This window comes from Electrophorus electricus, unplaced genomic scaffold, assembly GCF_041902795.1.
Source record: "Electrophorus electricus isolate QZ-2024a unplaced genomic scaffold, ASM4190279v1 Scaffold113, whole genome shotgun sequence".
NCBI classification, from domain to species: Eukaryota; Metazoa; Chordata; class Actinopteri; order Gymnotiformes; family Gymnotidae; genus Electrophorus; species Electrophorus electricus.
The window spans coordinates 107,124-126,311 of record NW_027658395.1 but is presented as its reverse complement, the minus strand read 5'-3'; the positions used below and the strand labels follow the sequence as shown (position 1 = coordinate 126,311).

Here is a 19,188-nt window from a genome sequence, read left to right as displayed (position 1 = left end):
TTGGTAAAACAACATGGAGGTCAAACATCAAAAGAAAGACAAAATGTATATATTCACTATCAATACAATTAAACCTTCGGTACGTTTGTGGCCAAAAAAACAACTAATATTCGTATAAATTTCACATCAGCTCTGATTCTGCTCAAAGCCAACACAAGCCTCTTTCCGCAATCTCTTATGTTCATTTGTTTACCATATGCAAGTTTAATATAATAAATTTGTTCACATTCGATTTGTGAAATTGCATAGCATGTCTAGTCTCAGCTCTCTGCACAATCAGAGTTGCTTTTGAGAGTCTTGCTCCCTTCCTCCATGCGCCTCTCAGTGGAGGCAGGCACACTGAGTTCACCTGATGTTTGTATGAATAGCATGAATAAGACACTAAACTGTGCATGTGTGTGAGAGAGAGAGCGAGAGAGAGCGAGAGAGAGAGAGCGAGAGAGAGAGTGAGAGACTGAAGGTGAGAGAGAGACTCTAGGGAGACTAAGCAAACAGGCTTAACTTGGCCTGTTTTTGGATCAGGCGTGGTGGAGGGGGATTACTTAGCAGTGTTGGAGAGCAGTAAACAGCCGCTGAGGAATTACTCCAGCACTGTGAAATTCAAAGTGCTTATGGGACTCTGCAGTGTCCTCAGCAAACAAGCTAACACACACACACACACACACACACACAGAGGCCTGCAGGCATACATGCAAACTGGTGAGGTTGGTTTGCTTTTGCTGTGTTGTGCAGTCAAGTGCCTACTGTATAAACAACCTCAGTCAGAGAAAATATGAATGGCCCCTGTTCTGTCCTCTGTAGGCCAGTGTCTGATGAATTCACTCGGTCAGTGGGGACTGTACATTACAATGGGACCAGGATTAATCACTGTCCAGAAAAGTGGCTCTAAAAAAGAGAGAAATACAAAAAAAAATCAGCTTCCAGACTGGCTGGAGGCACATTCTGAAAATGGGTGAAACTGGTTTGAGCTTAGGTAAAGTCCTTGCTGTCTGTCCTGTTTGCAATATACCTTCTATGAGAGAAGGATAATCCAGGGGCACAATTTAGGCCCCATAATTTGGCACCAAAAAAACACACAATAAAGTTCACAATAATTAGGTGCCCCACCTTTCTTAAAGTTCACCTCAATTAGGTGTGTGCTCTTCTGAGATGCAGGCAGCTGTGATTTATCAATGCCCCGCACCATATTTAGCACACACACACACACACACACACACACACACACACACACCAATGCAAACACTCTCGCTGTGTTTGCCTGTAATTCTGTGTGTGTTGGTGTGTAATTGGCCGAGTGTGTTCTGTGCCCTTGACATTTTTGTGCCACCAACAGAACATGATAAATTATCTGTTATTGAGACAAAACCACCATTTGCTATGAATCGCCATCAAAAAGTCAAAATGCAGAATTTAAAAACTCACTAAAAGACCCTACACAAGGACGTAAACATACCCAGCAGGCTTCTTTTGTGTTATCAGTGTGGACATTTGTTTTCATAATAATAATAATACTATGGTTATAACTGTAGACACATTATTGATTTTATATTCAAATGTTGATAAGCTCTTATTCTGTGTAGGAGACAGAAAGTGGAGCTGTTTGTTGAAAAGGTTAACAGGGCAGACGTGTGTGTGTCCGCTGTTTGCCCCCTGAAAGGTGTTCGGTATCGGACCAGACCTTTTGGGACATTTTTACATGGACAGATCAAACTTCAGAAATGAAATCCATCAGGTCACCTTTAGCAATTTTTTCCCCTTATTTGTGCATGTAAATTGAACCTGCCATGATGGGAATGGGACTAAATTTAGATTACATACTGTATATATATGAACATACAGTACCTGCTCAAGGGGAGAGAGACAGAGGGTGACACAAAGTGAGAGGAAAGGTAGTGTTCTGTTTAACTGACAGGTATATGCATATCAAGTAAGGAATTTCTATATAAGAAAACAATGGATGCCAGTCAGTCGAATGATTAAATAATAATACTTAAAAAAAACCAATCAGTTTCACTTACTTGCTTAGTTTCTTTAATCTTGACACAACTTATCTGCTGGAACTGTATTATTAGCCTACAGACATTTAAAAACAACCTTACACATCTTATGCTGTCAGAATGAATTTCAGCCTGGCTGTAATTAAGTTGGCATATATATGTGTCTCGCTCCCCTCGTAAATAGCGTAATTTCCGGTTAAATGGCGAGGCCGCGTGCCTGTGCTTGAGGCAGCTCGTTCCTCTTTCATCACCTGCCATTGTGTAATCAGTGGCGTGCGTGACGGTGGCGTGGGGCGCTGCGCAGGATCCAGTGGTGTTGAGTGTTATTTGTTTGCAGACAAGCAGGCTTTGATGATGTGGGGGTGGGGCGCATGCAGCGCGCATCGCTCGGTAAGCACAGAGCGGCCGAATGGGAGCCTGTCTGCGTGCACCGCAAGCCGAGTGCCTTACGAGCCACGTTCGGAGGGCAGAGAGACCGAGAGAGAGAAGAAAGAGAGAAACATGATTTAAAGACTCGGGAGATCATCAAAGCTGTAGCGAAATGAATGAAAAGGTCTTTTTTTGTGTGCGCACACAGCAGTACTGCAGCAGCGGTAGGTGCTGCGGTAGCAGCATGGAGCCTCGGTGCCCTGCACCTGCACCTGCTCCCCTCTCTACTGCCTCTGTATGCCACCCTGCACACAACCATGCCAGTCCAGCCACAACCGGGCTTTGCATTTTGCAGATGGCAACAAAAAAGTTCCTATTACAGCATTTGTTAGTGATGGTGTGTGGGGGGTGGGTGGAGTGGCAAAAAAAAAAAAAATCCTCTTTCCTCTCTCTGTGTTTGTGCGTTTGTTTATTTATTTTTCTGCTGAACGCAGCTGCTCGGACCCCACCATGCAGAAACGGCCAATATGGCTCCCGTGCTGAATTGGAGGCTGGGGGCCAAACTGCCCCGTTTTTAGGGGAGAGACGCCATCGGAATTTCACTCCCAATGGCTCCCAATGGGCATAATTTCCAGACTTTTTGTTGTTGTTGAAGGAGGTGGTGGTGGTGGTGGTGTTTTTCTCTTTCCTCAGCTCTATCTGCCTTTTTCTCCCCCTGCCCTGCCCCGCCCCCCACCACATTGCACTCCCACCACTTGCCAGACATGTAGGTTGTGCAATGCGCCGCGCTGGCAGCCTGCTGACATGGCCAGTCAGAGGGCCTGGTAACAGCTCTCTTAACCCCACACCTGTTATTGAACAGTCAGTGCTACACATGCCCGAAAACTCAATTGTAATCTCAGTAGTGTCACGGCGGCGAGCAGAGGGTTGTCCTACATCGCTATCGCCGAGCACTGACAGATGGGTGGGGGTGGGGGGGCGTCGGCGGGCCGTAGGAGGCGTGCAGCCCGGGAAGAACCCCCATGCCACTCTATCTCTGTCGCCTTGACGTTGCCTTAACCCCCCACTGCCACATACATGCACACCACAGGGAAGCGGAAAGAATGCCAGTCACGCTTGTTTTTATTGTTCTTGTCTACTCAAGGCAGTATATTTAGAGACCCCTTTGAGATTTATACAAAATAGTGGTATAATGCAATAAACTAAATAATCAAAACAAGTACAATTATAATCAAAAAATGATGCTAAACAAAAGCACATTTTCATGTATGATTTGACCCAGTTTTTTTCTGGGTGAAAATAGAAAATACACCATATATTAAGGAGGTTTAAATAATGATATAGTGATAACTATAGGTAAGCTCTTTTTCTCTCTCTCTTTCACTCTGTCTATCTCTATCTCCCTCTATATCTTTCTGTCTCTCTGTCTCTCGTCCTCTCCCTTTCCAGCCATTCTGTCGCACTGCAGAACAATCGAAATGGATTAAAGTCCTCACGCTTCATAGAACCACTGCCCCCACTATGATCAATCCATAAATTAACACAAACATAAATCTGATATTGTTGTTCTAACACTTTTAATAACAGATTTGAATATTGCCTTGTGCATTGGACTGATTTATTTGTAAAAAAAAAAAAAAAATGCTATCGCGCTCATACAAGCAGGAGAAAGTTTGGTGGTCTGCCAATAACACCATTAACAGCATTGTTCAAACTCATTACGCCACAAGAAGCACAATAATAATCGCAAATCTACAAACGTGCAAGATTCCTCTGAATAAGCTAATAACTTTTGCCTGCCATGTTATTAGACTCTCTCTCTCTCACTCCCAGCTATAAATCTAAAAGTGGGTGCATCTAGAAATGCCCTCCCTGGTGGTATTAACGTTTCCCCGTTGTAATGTGTGTAAGAGCAGCTGCCAACTGCCCTTGCATAATTTATTAAGCATTGGAGGCAGGTACCATTGAAACAATATGGCTGGGCAGTTGTTGCTATGATTATGCTGACTTGAACTATGCTAGGGGTTCAGTATTCAGTTAAAGGAAAAGGGCTTGACCGTGTGTCACGTGTCCTCTGTCTGATCACTGCTGCCCCCAAATCACAGGAAAAAGGGTATGGTGAAATTGCCTTGTTTATGCAGTGTTGCATTACAGTCAGCATACAGCTTTTTAGTAAACACACTGAGAACCCGAGGAAAGCAGATGTAGTGGGAGACGAGTGGTCCGGCGTGCTTAGATGAAGGTAATAGCGGTCAGTCTACTACCCTTTCAGTGCTATCATGGATCTCTTGCCAGAACCCTTGCACTAATGGACGACTGCAGAAAGCACGTGCTAATGTCCCTTCCTGCGGACATTTCCCGCAACCTGGCAAGAGATAGCTCTTATAAAGCTTACATCGAGCCTCTTAAGTTTTACATTGTATAGGTTTTGGACTGAATTTCCTAAACATTGTTTAGAAATATCTATTTGAGACAAGGGACTCTGTTGCCAAAAGTACTCTTGAGTACTACAGGCATTTTTACTTTTTAAACATATTGTTATTGTATTAGATCGTCACAGAGTATAGCTACAGCTGATCAGAACTCATCAGGCTGGCATTAGATGACATAGCACATAAAGCTATGCTGTGAAAGTTAGCACTGAAAGCATTACAGCATGGCACTCGGGTGGAGCGAAGATAGAATGCAGAAGCAGAGCCATCGCATTGCCCTCCGTGGATCTGAGTCCTACACGCTGTCACAGCTGGCAATGCCATTTGAATAGGTAGACAATAATAGTTTAAGAGTAGTAGCTGATAAGTAAATTGTATCATAAGATTTGAGTTTGCTTGACCACCACAGCATTAACTGCACATCGAGACTTCCTTGCTTATCATGCTGTTTTGCATCAAATGTGGCCTAGCTTACTTTCCCCAAATTATTTCTGATCTGACCTTAACTTCTCCTTTCCAATTCCCCAATTCTGACCTCTAGACGCCTTGGGGAAACCATTTCAACATGCTTTGTGTCCACATGATTAGGATCTGTAGTACAAAACTGCATTATTCTCAGTATTGGCCCCATTTTTCATTTGATTTTTTATTTTTTTTATTTATTTTTTTCCTGCAGTATGAATTAGAAATGAGAACTGGAAAAATAATTGCATAATTGTTCACATGAACATATAATATATATTGATGAGATTGTTCAGGCTGAGAAGTCTATAGAATTAATCAGAATTAGCTTACTTGATTGCCAAGTAAATTGTTTTGTGTGTAAAAGTAAACATATTTGCTAAAAATACAAATAATGCACTTTAACCTAAGCCTAGTTTTTAAAAAAGGATATTCTGCCCCTTTACTGTCCCTCACAGACCATTATAAACCTTTTTTTTTTTTTTTAGCTTTAAAAGGAGCTTTTACAAAGCATATATAAGACCTATATTCCCATAAAGATGGGTGAAAGCTCGGAACTAAAGGAAGGACTTCAGAAATACACCAGTATAAAAAGGCATAGACTGCAAAAATGGCGCCAAAAAGGACAAAAAACTTGAACTGGCAGAGCAAGTATCACAGCAAGTATTAAGTGCAAATTAATACTTATTATTTGTACTTTGGATATGTATTACTACATTTTGAACCTTAAGAGCTTGCTTGCAGATTTTCTCATTGTTTTGTTTAATACTTTTGGCAGAAAATTTAATTCGTACAAGTATTTGACAAGCATTTGACAAAGCAGCTGACACACACACTCCCCCTCCCACAAGCAGTCTCTGGAGAAGGCAGCACCATGATGCGGAGAGCCTTGTGAGAGTGTGTGAACGAGTGTTTAGGTGCATATGGAAAGGACCATTAGGAGGAATGGAGGATCGTTTGGGATAAATCGAGTCATTAGGCATCCGTTTGTGGCAGAGTGGCTTCCGTATGACAGAGCAGGGTGGCAGGCCTACGCTCTCCGCTAGCCAGCTTCTGCTGCCTGCAGAACATAAACAGACAAACAGATTGGCCCGTTTGCATGTCGCGTCTGGGCGGCAGCTTGGCAGTGGCTTGTGGGGACCCCTTAGCTGTCTCTGAACCCCCCCCCCCCACCCACCCACCCACCACCACCACCACCAACCCATTCTTGTTCTTCTTCTTCTTCTTTCTTTCCGTTCAACAAGAGGGGAAATTTAATGTGTAAAATACCTGCTTGACTGGGGCAGGGCTATTCTCTTGTGTTTCCAACCTTGCATGCTCTCTTTCCTAGTAGGTAAGCATTGGCAGTGGCTGAACAGCCACTTGATTGAATGTCAAGATGCAATGACAGCAGCCAGAAACAGGGCTTATAGATAATCAAGGTGCCAACAGTGTAATCTTAGCTTTTACTTGGCCTAAGGCACCTCACGCTTACACTACAACACTCAGTCAGTCGTTCGCACCATCCGATCATGATCACTATTGTGCATAAATGAGTCTTATGCGCGGACCTGTTACGTTTCTGAGAAGATGTGTTCCTGCTCGCGTGTGCGGATTTTCACTTGGCCGTGCCTTCTAGGTACCCGGGTGCGGTGCGTGAGCCGTCACGCGTGGCCTGCAGTTGTGTGAGAAGGTGTTGACAGCGAGATAATTACCCGCCAGTCAGCAGCTACGGGTGGATAGAGCGAGAGGGCCAGTGCCCCTGTGGAGGAAGCTCGTGGTGCAGAATGGCTGACGGCCCGACCACTCCACCCGTAGACCTACACGACGAGAGAGGATGGCCGCTGTCTCGCTCTGGCGGGACGGGCAGCGCCCATGCCCGGCTGCTTGCGTGCAGTCCAGCTTGGAGCGCCAGTGCTGTGTCTGCTCCTCCGTTGTGCCGCTTTTGGCTGGGAATCAGCGGGTGGCTCAGGCAGCACAGCTGAGAGGTAAGGGAGGGAGATCCAAACATATGCTCTCGATTACACGTTTATTATTCTGTGTCAAAATACGAAGTTCAGACTAGCCAACATCTGTGCCAAGTCGCGCGCTTGTTGATTTGGAGAGTAAAGACAAGCCGGATTCGTTCTGTGCGACGGATTAGATGTTGTAAAGGGTGGGGACAATCCGAGAAGGGTGTAGAAGCCGATACTATAACGATGTTGAAAGAAAGCAAAATGATCTGCATTATAACCGCTGATAACATCCAGATGATATCACCATTATTTTCGTTCCTCTTGAGTTAATTTTGTAAATATTATTGTTTGCACTTACCATGGTCAAGAGCTATTTGGGGCAGAGGGAAAATAATTTGCGGAGACATTGTGTTAATATGCATGTCAGAGAGTTGGATGGAACAAATTATCTCCTGCTCTGTGCTGCTTACCTCCTAAATGGTTAAACTAGACTGATTTATAAAAATAAAATAAATAAAAAAATACGAGGAGAATGGAGCAGCTCTGCAGTGTTTGTTGAAACAAGCCATATTCCGAAAGTGAAGGTCATTGGATCAAATTCTCTGAACAACATTCCTTTATATCTTTACATTCCATGCTGCTGTCTTAGTACAACAGACAGCTGTGATTATATAACACATGCCTTTATTTACCTAGATGTCAGTAGAAATGTTGTAGTATAATGCAAAAAGACAATTATTTCACATACAAAGATAGATAGAGATGGAGAGAGGTAGTGAAAATGAAGGAGACTTCTATAGAGGTGGTTAGTGCATGAACAGATGGCTACATCACTGTCTCCTGCTTTCTCTCTCTCTCTCTCCCTCTCCCTTTCTCTCCCTCTCTCTCTCTCTCTCTCTCTCTCTCTCTCTCGCTTGCTCACTCTCTCTCATTGGTGGTCAGTGGTTGAGTGATGTTACCCATCAGCGTGTTGTGTGTGCTGTAAAACAGTCATCCTCTGACAGACTGAGTAGGAGAAGAAGCTCTTCAATCACAGGAGAGAGGGAGACTGAGACAGAGAGGTTGTAAAGAAACCAGTGCAGTTTTCTGCAGGAAGCACAATGCGAAATAGTGGTGTTTTGATTTTAGCACCGAATTTCTCCCTTTCTTTAAAATTCAACCATGCCTAAATCAGAGAAACTATGGAATAGCTAAAAAGATGTTTAAAAAAGCATTCACTTTTTATTAGAACTTTCTAAAACTTGAAACTGGCTAAAGTGTATTTATATTTAATAAGGGCAATTAAAACTTGATAGACATTTTCCCATAAAAAGAAGATAGGAAATGGCTGTGAAAGCAAAGTGATTTAGACTGGACCAAAAAGACCAGTCGTTTTGACAATTATTGATTGGAAAGGGAAAACCTCCTATCCCAACAATGGGCTCTTCTCTCTGTTGAGGTCAGGGAAGCGCTTTCGCTCCCTGAAGACCAACACAGAGAGACTGAAGAGGAGTTTCTTCCTGCAGACCATTCAGGCCCTGAATCAAGGCAACTGATGAACTGTGGGGACTACTCTATGTACTCTGGGTATGATGTCCACAATAACATCATAACATCATACAAAGACTGTAAAAAACTGTAAATTGTAATAAATAAATAAATAAATAGAAATTGTACATTGTGTATATATACATATTATACATTCCCTCTGAATCCTTCATTACATAGTTATTTATTCATCAAACCACATCCATTTCCCTGTAGTTCCCTGTATATCTCCTCAGCTTTGACAGAGCAGTTACGAGAGCATTTCACTGTGAGTTATACCATGTATGACTATGTATGTGACAAATAAAACTTTGAACTTGAACTTTGAACTTGAACTGGGGACTGAAGGATCCCGGCAGTGATGGCGTGTGAGAGGGAACAGTGAGCTTGTTTTTACCTTTGCTGCTCATCCATTGTCTAGAATAAAACCAGTTCCACACTCCACAATTTTCCACAGTGAGAACTGTAACTGCATTATTTCCCATTATTTCCAGAGAATAATGCACCATAGTGACACGACAGACTGTACTTTAGGCACTTATGGAGACGGTAATGAGCATATTTTCTTTGGCAACATAGCTGATTAGCTACCCTGTCATGTAAAACCCTCACTGAACCTTGCTGAACATATGAGACTACAGAAAAGACCTTAATGAGAGGTAGGAGGATGAACACCGCGTGTGTGTGTGTGTGTGTGTGTGTGTGTGTGTGTGTGTGTGTGTGTGTGTGTGTGTGTGTGCGTGTGTGTGTGTGTGTGTGGGTGGGTGGGTGTGTGCGTACACATAATGCACGTAACTCATCATAACCCTACTCAGTCACACTAAAAATGTCACCTCCTGCACTCAGCCTTAAGAACGTGTATTATCAAATCAATCAGGACATGCGTGTAATCACCTATTACCAATCCACTGTCCTCAGTTGCAAGTCTTTTTTTTTCTAATCTCCTCTTTCTTTATGCCAAAACACTGGGTGAAGTTACATGTGAACCAAAAGTGGTATGAGTGCAGGGCAAGACAGCAAGAAACTGGGCTTACCAGTCCATGATGACCTCATGATGACCTCATGACACCTGGCAAACTGTTAGGCAACATCATGTCATACTAGCACTGCAGTCCAAAGGTCTGTCTCCCAAAAAGAAGCAGCTTTAAAGAAATGCAAATGCAAAAAGGTTTTTACTTTGTTTTTTATTTGACATTTGACTTTGACAATTATATATAGATATATAATTTATTTTATTTCTTTATTTTTTAAAACTTTTTTTTTCCCCAAAAATATCAAGGTGGCTTAATCCTTTCCATAAATTGTAAATTATTTTAAGAAGTACTTAAATCTAAATTGTTTTTGTCATTAAAACATGTTATTTAATAGATCACCTCATTTGAACTGAAATGATTTATATGTTTTATTATGTCATTTTATCATTTTTATCTAATATAGCTACTTGTAACTGTCATGGCCCTCCAGTAGTTCAGTCTCCTGTGGTGTTTGTGAGTTCATTGCTCATTACGGTCTGGCGGACGTGACACAGCAGGCATCTTTCATAATGTAAGCGTCATGACACATAAAAACATCGAATGAGAATGAATTGCATAATAATACTCCCAAAATGACCAACTTTATACTGAAAAATTTTCCCCCTTTCTTTAATTGAATCAGCACTGTTTTGCATTGTAGGTACCGTCTCTGAGCTAAGATCGTGTAAAATGAACCTTGCATGTCACAACTGAACACTTGACTACAAGGAACAGAACAGCACACCAATCAAGGGTTGTACATGCTTTTTAAAAATAACTTAATCGAAAGAAAAAAATTAATGAATCCATTCAAACTGACGTGCCACTTTCCCTACTGATATTCTCCAGTTATCATTTACATTAGGAAACCACAGTTCATGATGTTTACCACTGATGTTCCCTGAAGCTACAGTGGTGAAATTCAGAACATATAGAAGAGATTTCATGGCATATGGGTTATACATGCATATTTTATTAATCATAACACATGGGTATTTTAAGAATTCATACAAAAGAAAAAAAGACACAACTTAGATTTTACATTTGAGCAACTTCTGTATCCTAACTTACCACGTACCGACAAGTGCACACACGATGTTACACATGGTTAAGTTGCATTTATAAGGAAATGTGAGTTCACTGCTTCTAACAAGGAACGTTCCTCTTGATCAAATCATTCATTTTCCGTGGTTTGCCTTTCTTTAAAGCATAAACAATTGTCAGTGCAGCGGCTCTGTTTGTCTTTGGTCCTGCTCCTGTCTTTAGAGGGGAGAGTATAAGCTCTGTGCCTTGTACTACCCACAGCTTGGGCCTCTGCTCGGGCCCATTCAGCTTGGCATGCCTCCCTTTCCGCGGGAGAGATTGCGTAAGCGTAGGTGACATGGCAGATCTGGCCTCCGTTTCTCACAGCTCTGTCGGGGGCGTGGTGGTGACACCAGTCCCCTGACCAGCAAAGGCAGGGGGGGCATGTTACCCAGTGCAGTCTCCTTGACCCCCGCCGGGTCTGGGTGAAGCACGTGCTAGCCTTCCTCCAGTCTAAGACTAACGTGCGCGGTACCTTTGCCAGTCGTCTCCCTCACCTGGCAGCAGAGTCCCAGGGAATGGTCAGGAAGCTGGGTATAGAAACGTAAGACACTGTTCTAAATGTTTCGCTAGCGTTTTTCAGCCTCGTCTGCCCTGGCTCTTCTCTGCCAGGGTTACGCCGACACCTCCTCTTGCTTTTTGAGCCCCCACCTCCCCAAACCCATGTGTCTAACTGCATGAAGTCCTGACTGCCTCTCCTCTTCCTCGTCTTTCTCCTCAAAACCTCTCCTCTCCTTTTTTTTGCGTTCTCGTTTATCTCGCTGCCTCGGCGTGGCTGATGGATCTCTCATCCATGGAGAACGACTTTGTCTGAGCGAGAGCGCCTGTCTTTTTGGTCTCTCCGTTCTTCGTGCTTATAAGACACCGCTTGGCAGCAGGTTTCTATTGCCCCTATCTCCACTTCCCTTTCGCCTTTCACCTTTACACCTTTTGTCGTTTCACACAAACGACTTAGAAAAACAGCCTAGAGATATATTCTTATGTGTGGAATGACAGTTTTCACAGAAAAGAGAGTCTGTCCTAACGTGGAGTGTATTTCTGAAAGGAAAGGGGGTGTATATTATGGCACAGTTGTTTGCAGGCAGAAAATTTTCTGTTTTTAAAGTAAAAGAACAAAAGAGTCAAAACAGCTCTTTGAGAGTGCACACAGTTTGACATCCTATTTATAAATTATATTTTAAACATACACAGAGCATATAACTAAAGTTGTTTTTGCCCAGTTTTCCTTTAGACATTCTCTCCCCATTGGGAAGTACTCCAAATTTCCATTTAAATAGCCCAACTGCCAGACCGCACAGTAGCAACAGACTAAATGGAGTAATGGAAATTATTTTACATGATTTAAGGTAGCTTCATATAGTCTATTTGATGTATGTATGAATTTATTTATTTGAACAAATTGCATGGGTATTTTTGATCATTCATTAATTTGTTACATAGCTCCAATGCCTTTCAAAATACTGTTTTATGTACTATGTAACAACAATATCTATTCCAAAATTCTGCTATTGGGTTTAGGATCATAATTCCTAATGTGAATTTACTATTCACCATGTCAGTTTTCTGTTGTCAGCCCAACGCTCAGAATAAAAACAGGAATACAGGTATGAGCAAGTGTGAACAAGAGATCATTGGTCTCTGTTTTGCTGTTTTCATGGATGATTGTGCAGCTGCTATGAGAGATCTAGATGAGAGTGAATCTCAAATGGGCATGCAGGCAGTGGTCATTCTGGATCGTTCTATAAATGGCAAAATCTGATTAGGCAATCCATGTCTCCCAAAGTGTCTTACCAACAGTAAATTGGCTTCAGACAAAGAGAACAGAGGCAGACTTCTCTAGAGGAGTGCTCTTAAAATACTTCTAATTTAGGGAAGAAAAGGCCAGCTGGGTTCCTCCTTCCACAAACAAATTTTCTGGAAATTTCCATACACACTTTATAACTTCATGCAACCACTAGGGAAAGCCTATTCTCTCTCTCTCTCTCTCTCTCTCTCTCTCTCTCTCTCTCTCTCTCATGCACACACACACACACACACACACACACACACACACACCTACACAAACAAACACACTCAAGCACATGCACACACTGGCACACAAGTACATACAGTTAAGAGGGTGGAACTAACCTAACCCTGGTATTGGGCAACACTTTGCAAAACTAAAAGTCTCCCCTAGTTTATTCAGCAGCCTTGCATTTCACGTTGCGTTTCAACAAGCGAGAACGACTGTGCAAACACATGCCCTTGGGTTGGTTACTCCATCGTGCGCTCGTTTTCTTCTCCTTCGCACAGAGACCAGTTGGCATACCGGGCCGCTATAGGCTGCGGCTCTGACACGGAAAAGCTGATGCTCGAGTCAGTAAGCAACTCTCCCGGAGCTGTTGAGCTCATCGCGACCTCGCCCACGTGCGCCGCGGCACTCCACAGCGGGAGTCCCGTTGCGTGCCGAGGCGGAGGTAAGCGGAGAGAGTGGGAGAAACGCAAGAGCCAGGTTTAACGGAAGGTCGTCTGGAATTTTCCTAGCGACCAGAGGGGTTGGCTTTCAAGAGTGCGCTACTCGCGCTTCACTCCATCGGACCCTCTCTCGCGCCACAAGGCGGTGTGCTCCTTGCCTGCAGATGTATCCATGCATTTGCAGTATAAACTGATGTTTAAAAATGTAACATGTTCAAGCGAAGTGTAGATTCAGGCAACGTGTGATGTCATGCTTTGCCTGTCATGTAGCTGTGACACGTTGGACTAAGTTCCTTAGTTCCCTCCAGTCTGTTTAGTAAACGATTGCCCATTTACTAGACGCTTGAGATGGAAAACGTGATCGGTAGTTTTCTGTTTCTGTGAAACGTTCGGCCTGTACTGGGTAATATGGCTTGCACATTCTGATATTCAGGCCGGTAGCTCTTTCGCTTTGCTGAACCGCAGTTGATTTGCATTGCAGGAAGTGTCACATCCGCGCACGGGAGTGGGACAGTCCCTGCACATCGTGACCCATCTCGCGCCTGTGCTGCTTGCGATCGAGCAGGACACGTTATCTAACGATCAGCCCCCACGCTCCCTGCATGAGTAGTCGCATGTTGATATGATTGAAAGATTCAGAATACCCTGTGTGTGTGCGCGTGTGTTGAAGTGCCGGTGGTTGATACAAGGCTGAAAAAAGTCGACGCACTGAAACAGAACCTTTGTGTCCACTGACATGTAGCGTAATGTTTCTTATCCTGAGTATGACAGACGTGTTACTGACATCCTTAAAAATCTTGAACTGAATTTACAGAAAGCAGAAGTATGTTTACATAAACAGTCTTTTGTTTATTTAGACTAAATTCACATAAAAAGGAATGAGATTATTTATTTTCGCTACGGTTCAAAGATGAGTACCAAATCCTGAGGCTTAAGTAGTAGATGAAAGATTATGAATGAGTTACTGCATTTAAAAAAGTGACATTTTTCTCAAAGGGAAATAGTTGCACATTTATGAACCTGAAACAATATGATATAAAACATACTTCACTGAGCTATGTGCTGTTATATATTTTTTATTTTCCCATTTTCTTCCTTCCTGAGACGATAGATCTTGGGATGTGTCACGATCAGTCCCTTCCATGTTCCGTGTTTTCGATGTCTTGTGTTTGTTCCGTTCCATAGTTTCGTTTTATCCTCACATTGATTGCGTACACCTGTCCCTCGGTTCTAGTTCATGTATTTAAACCCTGATGTGTGCCTTGGTTGGGGCTGTTCATTGTTTGTTTGGAGGTTTGACTGTTGTTCTAATTTTTGAATTAATGTTTGATGGTTGTTTCTTTGTGCTTTGTGTTGATCTTAGCCGTTGTGTTTCCTAGCCTGCTTCCTTAGTTTGCCTTCACGTGTTTTTGTTTTGTAATGTTTCCTCGTACTCTCCGTGTCGGCTCTGTGACCCTGGACTGCACTAATGACCCTGATTTTGGATTTGCCCCTTTGAAATCTCGCTCCTCTCAGCACATGCGTCCGCCTCCTTATCGCTCAACGTTACAGGATGTAATACGCTTTATTATTTAATTCCTCTATTCCTGTGTATAACACTTTAAGTTGACACTGTGTATGAAAAGCGCTATACAAATAAGTATGCCTTGCCTTAATAAATGTCTTACATAAAAACATTACTAATGCAGTAACAATACTCAGCAAGCTTCAACTTTGATACTGGAATTTTTAATTTTTAATTTTTTTATTTTATTTTTTTTTTTTTTGCCACAGTAAGAAAAAAAAAGTTTAACTCATGCTTTTTGGGAGGAAGGTGGAGGGAATTTAAATATGCTCCATCGAGTCCAACTGTCCCTGTTTTTCATGAGAATGAGTCCTGTAGGCACTGTGTGTGTGTGTGTGTGTGTGTGTGTGTGAGAGAGAGAGAGAGAGAGAACGAGAACATCAAGTGGTTGTCTCATGCAGTTGACGGCGTTAACACACACACACAGTACAGAGTTGTTATTTCAGGCAGGTTGAGAGGCGCAGGTTTGCGTGACCTGACACTGAGCCGAAGGTTTGTTTTGGAGGTACAGAACAGCTCGCTGGCATTACTGTCAGCCAGCTCTTTCCACACTCAGCCTGCTCTCCAAGTGATCTTAAACACAGTGGACTGGAACACTATGCTCACACCTTTGCAGAGTAGGGAGCTCAAATGTGAATTTCCTCATCCTGAGGTGAGGAGCATATCAGGGACAGAAAGGTTCGTCCTCTTTGAAGACTTGTTTTTCACTGGGTGAAAATGCATTCTGACCGAGCTAGCTACTTTCCAGGCACCTTATTTGGCCGCTCCATTTTCCGCCAGCTATTTTTTCCCCTTGTGTTCTCAGAAAAGTTGGGGTTTAAGAAGAAAACCTTTGAAAGCTCACAGCACGTTCAGTAGCCACTGACAGCAATACCGCAATGGCTTTGCGGTTATGTGTTAGCTCCAAGTTTATTTGGCTAGGTTAATATCTACTTGCTTTAGGTACTTACTTTGAGAATTAACATATGACACCTCGTCACCTTCAGCCTTTACTCTGCTCACTTTGCTTCTGTTCTTTTTTCTTAAGGTGTCATTTCCCTGCCTGCCTTTTTAATTGAATTTCACACTGTTCTTAATAAATATCGATTTACGATTTTAAATGCATGCATATCTCAGTACACATAGGTGCTAGCTTTATCGCTGACAGAGGTGGAAGGGTAGATTTCTTCTTAGAAAATATTTCTCTTCCCTCTGATGCAGTGAGCGTCACAGAGCTGAGTTGTAATCATTAACCATGCAGCGTCTGCCTATAATATAAACACAAATGTCAATACACTGTACACACATGACCACAGCATCTAATTAATTGTGGTGTGATTGTGACTTCTTATAGTCCATGTAAATCAAGACTAGAAGAAAACAATATTAAGAATAGCCATTAAGAGAAGTTGCAGATATCTGTTGTTTTGGGGGTTTTCTTACTGGGTGACAGTGATGTATAATGTGAATATCATAAGCAGAAATTACTTATTGATATTCTAAGAGAAGCTGAAGGTATAAGATGTTAAGGATCATGTTTGGAGGGAGTAGAAGACTGCAGATGTTCTGCAGATGTCACCTGCTATACATTTTCTGCATGATCCTTTTTTGTATAATTTAATCTCAGTTGTTTGTGAGATGGGCTTCTTGTGCTTTTTTATTGATAGTGGAATAAAAACGTGTCTTAAGATCTATTAATACTTCTAGTTAAAATTATGGTAAATATGAATGAGTATCTCTTCCTTAATCCTCCCAGCCACACCAAATGTCTTGTACGGTGAGTCCTGGCACATTAGGCTGGTTCTGCTCTGATTAATGGCTCTTTGTGAAGGTCTCTTTCAAGAATTTGATTTCCCTCTCAGACACCAATGCAGGGTCTTAACACGTCAGACGGTGACAGATGCTTTGTTGTTAATGTTGATGTTGTTGTTTCGTCATTTTCTCCCACGTTTGCACGACGATCGATGTTATGCTTGTCCATAACGACATGCCCTTAGCGGGATTACCCAGGAAACGACCTAAATGGACTCGCTCCTCAGCAACGACCTGCAAGACTTCGACCCCCCACCCCCGTCACGGCAGCGGCCTAACATGTTTGCTCTTGCTCAGCTTGCGGAAGGAGCTGGACTGGATAAGAGGGGACAGGGTTTGTGGAGGTGTCAGGCACCACTTTCCTTGCCGACAGATGACCCTGCTAGGACTCCTGTCATCTGATATGCCCAAGTCCTCTGGTGGAGCGTCAGACAAGTGTCCCCTCCGCAAACGACTCGGGCCAGGTGTAACCGTTTCAGCTAATTGCCTCATTAATGATTAAGCACCCCGAGCCTGCTCGAGCACTTCACTTGTGGGGAGCAAATTGTTCTGATTGGTTTGACGCTGTCAATTATTGATGAGACAGCAAGCTCGGATGCTTGCACCTGGGTTGGGAGCTGCCCGGAGAGCCCTCTCACCAGTTACTCTGTCCTCTCCAGCAAAAGTGGCGAAAAACTAAATACACTTGATTGTTATTTTTATATTCTTCTAAGAGCTGACATTGGGAAGCTCAAGTGTGCAGTGCTGAAACCGATGACTGGGGTATTAGCCCCAGTGTTTCATGCATCTAGATATTATTAATTTACAACAGTATCGTTGTTATGGAAGATGGATTGATGGTGGATGGACATTGTTCATTTATACGATAATGTAAAAATTATTGATTTTGATGTTAGGCTAACAACCAGCAAAACCTCCATAAAGACCAAGCTTAAGATGTCACTGGAGCAACAGAGGGCAAGTCACGCGCAAGCCTTGTGCTGGGGATGGTCAGGCGGGGTTCTGCTTTGGGAAGCTGTGCTTTAGATGATCTCCTGCTTGCTCCAAATGTTGCTCTGTGCACTTTGACCACAGCTGCACGTGTGGTAACCCAGGAGAAGGAAACCAGGTGCAGCGTCGGCTGTCTTCTCCACACGTGCATAGCCGCACACACCCACACACAGCCACACGCACCCACACATGCCTCAAACTTGTGCGGAAGGATGACTGGCAAAAGAGCTTCATTTGTAAATGGTCGCTTTTTTCCGAGTACCATAGGAAATGCCAATAGCTATGCCACAGTGTAGTTATATCAGCAATGTTTTTAAAAGTGTTTTTTCTTTGTCTTTTCCACACAATTGAGAATGCACATTGTACTCCGTTTTGTATCGCTGTCCTTCACGCCTTGTGTTTCAGCATGAATTTTTGTTTTTTCAAAACAGAAAATTACATTAAGGGCCTGTTCTTGGTTCTAGAAAAATTGGTCTCTATGGAGACATTCTGAGATGGGCAAAGCTCTAAGAAAACTAGGTGAAAACCATACCTACCGTGTTAACAGACGGAAGTATAGCCTGACAGTAACGCAGTCAAGTCAAGCATTCATTTACTTACAGGACTGGATGTTGTGCATTCACAAAGATTCACTGAGATGCCCTGTAAGTTCATGGGTGCTTGCAAGCCAAACTATGGATGTAACAGGTTGTCATTGATAAGCAACTTTGAGCATACATACACACATGCATGCACAGAAGCATGTGCACGCATGCACGAGCTCATGCACAGACACAGATTATCACGTAGGCAGCCGTAACACAGAGCATCATCAAGGGCAGCTGACATATTAGACACATATTCAGACATGAGACAGGACTTACTTACTAGACATGACTTACTGTACTGTAAGGCTGTTTTAATGAGCAGGACATTAGCAAACCTGTGTGGGTGTGGGTGTGAGTTTGTGTGTGTGTGTGTGTGTGTGTGTGTTTTGATTGATTCAATAGATTTTTAGTTACAAGCTTGTTTGCCTTAAGTGGCAGTAATTGTGTATGCCCGGCAGAAGTAAACCTGTTTGCCTAATGGGCCACCCACGAGGAGGAGGGTTCAGAGGCACATGAATCATGCAGCTGCAGCCGCTCCATTCTACCTGTGAGGTACGGTGATAGAACCAGAGAGAGAACTGTGGATCAGTGGCTCAACAAAGATGTTGACTCTCATGGGTGATTGCATGGACTCATTTCCACTTGTTCACTGTTGAGACAAGAAATTGCGACCTGGAAATGTTTAATCAATATTACAACTGTACCTATAACATGGTGTAGTGTAAAGTGATAAAAATGTGTCCAGTTATCAGTATGGTATTCTGTTTCCTCCAAACCAGTGTATCTCAACATATCCTTGTTGAAATATAGTGGTTTGAAGGAAACAAAATTCCTCAAAATACACACTTCCTTCTACTGTAGCTTCTCCTGTACTTTCCCCCCTTCTACTTTAATTGCATAGCTACATAGTGCATTATAAGTACTATCAAAAGTAAGTGCATGGCATGTGTCATGAGGAGTTGTGAATTAAGAGGCGGTGTGA

The 19,188-nt window shown here is 42.8% G+C and overlaps 1 protein-coding gene across 2 annotated transcripts in view; it reads left to right on the top strand.

The window, feature by feature from the left end:
• The window catches only part of LOC113570837 (MAF bZIP transcription factor a), an 81,844-nt gene that overhangs the window by 52,839 nt on the left and 9,817 nt on the right, over positions 1-19,188 (top strand). The gene's annotated exons all lie outside the window — the stretch shown is intronic.